The sequence below is a fragment of the Amblyomma mixtum genome, chromosome 10, assembly GCF_055824585.1.
Source record: "Amblyomma mixtum isolate Tamu chromosome 10, ASM5582458v1, whole genome shotgun sequence".
NCBI lineage: Eukaryota > Metazoa > Arthropoda > Arachnida > Ixodida > Ixodidae > Amblyomma > Amblyomma mixtum.
The window spans coordinates 7,272,501-7,273,643 of record NC_143021.1 but is presented as its reverse complement, the minus strand read 5'-3'; positions in this window follow the sequence as shown (position 1 = coordinate 7,273,643).

Here is a 1,143-nt window from a genome sequence, read left to right as displayed (position 1 = left end):
ATCGGGCGCAGACCTGACAACGAGGCTTATCGCAATTGCAGGGTGCGCTGCGCGCGCTTAAAGGGACACTGAGAGAAACCCAACCAAATTTTATTTTTGTTAGTAAAATCCGACAGTTCGGCATTTTGTGGCTTTGCTGCGGCTTGTCCGGCAGCGAAAAGTGTATTTATTAAGGCGAAGCCTTTAATGATTCATTCTCCCGTCCGTCCGTCCGGCGTTACATCCAGCGCCTGGGGTGAATCATCGACGAGCGCAGCTGCCAAAAGGTGACGTCATCTTCGTCGACAGGTCGAGCCGTCGGCGCGGCGGCGCAAGAGCATTAAACGACAGGTTAAAAACGCGGAAGTTAAAAATTGGATTAATTCAATGGAAAAGAAGCATAGTGTAGAACTATATCGATACTGGAAAAGGCAGATCAGGAAAGAATTTTTCTATGACAACTCAAGAGGCAGTGCCCTACTTTTTGAAGCTAGGTCAGGGTGTCTTAGAACGCGCAGCTACAGAAAGAAATTTAACGAAGATGACACATGTGCAGTGTGGTCGATCTGTGGAAACAATTGAACACCTCATACTCAAATGTGATGGTATCCATCCGGATGCCGATGCAGGCACAGTCACTCTTCCGGAGGCCCTAGGGTTTAAAGATAACAATGGTCATGTAAATAATTCTGCAGTAGAAGTTAGCAAAAAGCGATTGGAGGATTCGTGGCTGAAAAGCAGATGTGGCATAAGGGTAGAAGTGTAAGAAACCGTAGGTAAAGAAGATGGCGATTCTTAATGAGAATTGAAAACACAGTTGAACAAAAATAAAGGAATAAAAGCTGAGCATGGTGGCAATCCGTCCGTCCCTCCGTCCATCCGTCCGTCCCTCCGTCCGCCCGTCCGCCCGCCCGTCCGTCCGTCCGTCCGTCCGCCCGTCCGTCCGTCCGTCCGTCCGTCCGTCCGTCCGTCCATCCATCCATCCATCCATCCATTTATAAAGGCCCATCTCCATGGACACATCCGAGGCGCACCGGCGCAGCGCCTACGCCGTACCAGCGTACGCCGGAGCCGGTCTGCGCATGCGCGACGCGCAGAAGCGAGCTGGCGCTGACGCTTGTCAAATATCTGTCCATGTCAGATATTCGCTCCTCGCGCGCGCCT